Source organism: Myotis lucifugus, unplaced genomic scaffold (genome assembly GCF_000147115.1).
Source record: "Myotis lucifugus unplaced genomic scaffold, Myoluc2.0 scaffold_28, whole genome shotgun sequence".
Taxonomy (NCBI): Eukaryota; Metazoa; Chordata; class Mammalia; order Chiroptera; family Vespertilionidae; genus Myotis; species Myotis lucifugus.
In genome coordinates this window covers 6041174-6043794 of record NW_005871076.1, presented here as the reverse complement: position 1 = coordinate 6043794, position 2621 = coordinate 6041174, and positions in this window count along the sequence as shown.

Sequence of the window (2621 nt, the reverse complement as noted above, 5' to 3'; positions counted from 1 at the left end):
TCCTCAGACTCCTCAGAGATCAATATTTTCACTGGATTACCACATTACATAATAGTGCAGGGTGAGGGACCCGGATAAATCTTCTCTGCATGGGAATGAATACAGTAGAAATGTATTCTGTTGACAGACAGCTATTTATTTTACTACATTACCGCCCTTTAATTTAGGAGGAAAGAGCAAGGCTTATGAAGGGAGAGAGGAAAGGAAGAAAAGAAGGGGAAGAGGAAGCAGCAAGATCTGCAATCTAGAAAGAGAGGAACTAATTTACAGGGGAAGAGACAGGAAGAAAAGGAGAGCTTTAGGGAAAGAAGAAGGAAGGAAGGAAGGAAGGAAGGAAGGAAGGAAGGAAGGAAGGAAGGAAGGAAGGAAGGGAGGGAGGGAGGCTGGCTTTCTCAGCAGTCAAGAATTTAGTGGTGAAAGGGATGGAATGATTGGGGGGCAGCCCATAATAGTGGGGTGAGAAAGATTCAGAGGTCATTTGAGTGAGTGCCAGGCTCTCACCTTCGTAGCTGGCAGGAGAAGCTGGGAGAGTAAGGAGAGTCACAGGCACAGGGCTCCTTTTGAATCCACTTAAGATGTTATCAAAGGCCTGTCTGGACCTCTTCTCACCACATCCCACCACTCCATCCACCTGTATCAGAGAACAGATGGGCTCCAGGGGCATTGGGACTGAGCTCTAAGAATCCCTGTGTGGCTCAGTGGTTGAGTGTTGACCTATGAACCAGGAGGTCACGGTTTGATTCCTGGTCAAAGCACATGCTCAAGTTGTGGGCTTGGTCCCCAGTGGGGGGTGTGCAGGAGGCAACCAATCAATGATTCTCTCTCATCATTGATGTTTTTCTCTCTCTCTTCCTCTTCCTCCCTCTCTGAAGTCAATTAAGAAAAAGAAATAATAATCTCTTGCCTGCATCTTTCTGATTAGGAGGCTTCGATATCAGTTCCTGCTCTGCCACTAACTTAGCTGGATAGTTTTAATCCCCTAAACTCTCAACCTTAGTTTCTTTATTGGGAAAATGGGAATTTATTAATCCATCTATCCAACAAATGTGTAATGATTTTATGCCAGGCAGTATGATATGGTATTGTCTATATAACAGAAAACAAGATAGCCAAACCGGTTTGGCTCAGTGGATAGAGCGTCGGCCTGCGGACTGAAAGGTCCCAGGTTCGATTCCGGTCAGGGGCATGTACCTGGGTTGCGGGCACATCCCCAGTGGGAGATGTGCAGGAAGCAGCTGGTCGATGTTTCTCTCTCATCGATGTTTCTAACTCTCTATCCCTCTCCCTTCCTCTCTGTAAAAAATCAATAAAATATATTTTTTTAAAAAAAGAAAGAAAACAAGATAGATAATAGCCCTTTTCTTCTAAGAGAGCACAATCCAATGAAGGTAACCAAACTTCCTCGGAGAAACAGGCCCTGCCCACGCTAGGATAATAGTGATGAGAGCTCTCTCTGCCAGGCACTGCATTAAGTGCTTCCATGTATTAACTCCTATAATCCTCACAGCAGCCCCTGTGGCATAGCAGACCAGGTTAGCTACATGCACCTGTAGGCTCCCACAGCCCTCCAGCACAAGTCTTTATAAGTCACTTTCCACACCATGTTGCATAGTAATGGGACCTTTGTATCCTGGGGCCTTAGCTCCTAAAAGGAACAAATAAGTCTCTAGCCCAGCCGTGGGCAAACTGATCCAGCCCGTTTGAAATGAATAAAACTAAAAAAAAAAAAAGACCGTACCCTTTTATGTAATGATGTTTACTTTGAATTTAGATTAGTTCACACAAACACTCCATCCATGCTTTTGTTCCGGCCCTCCGGTCCAGTTTAAGAACCCATTGTGGCCCTCGAGTCAAAAAGTTTGCCCACTCCTGCTCTAGGCAATACTCCCAGGCTTGCATTTCCCTTCCAGGGAACTTGAACCCTAAAGGAAGGAGAAAGAAAACAAGGGAGGGTGTAAAAGGCCAGATAGATGCTGGGACTCCCCTAAACATTTCCCCTTTTCTGCCTCTCCTTCAGTCTTAGCCTCACTATCCAAACAAGCATGTCCATTGGCCTGCTGATAGGTTCTGTGACTTCTGGCAAAACAATGAATAATGAAACCAGTTTTACCATAGGGTAATTGATATAAACAAGAGTTAAGTTCCTATGGCATCTCATCAATGTTATGACGAAACGATTTTAATTGAGGAGCTACTGTGCTATGTCAAATGCCAGTTATTTGAGCCATGCTACCTTTCTCTGCTCTCTTCCCTTTTGTCCCCTATCCCTCTCACAATGTACTCACCCTGAGCCTCTTCCCAACATCTGCTCCATGTCTCTGGAAGCTTCCTGATATTTGATATGAAGGCAGGTTTGAGGGTCCATTTTTGTCTCCACAAGAGCAGCTCATGTAAGGTGTGAAGAACCTGCATGCTCTTGAAATCACAGACGGTAGTGTCATGTTTAGTCTGTAAAGTGAGGTTGGGAGCAGTGGCAGATGAAGCAGAACTGGAGCAGGAATCAGACTTTGTGAAAGATTTTGCCCCATAGGCCATGGAAGCCATTGAAGAATTCTGCATAGGTTGGAACTCACTCCCCTTCACTCAGGCTTCTCATTTACATCCTTTCTCTCTCTCTCTCT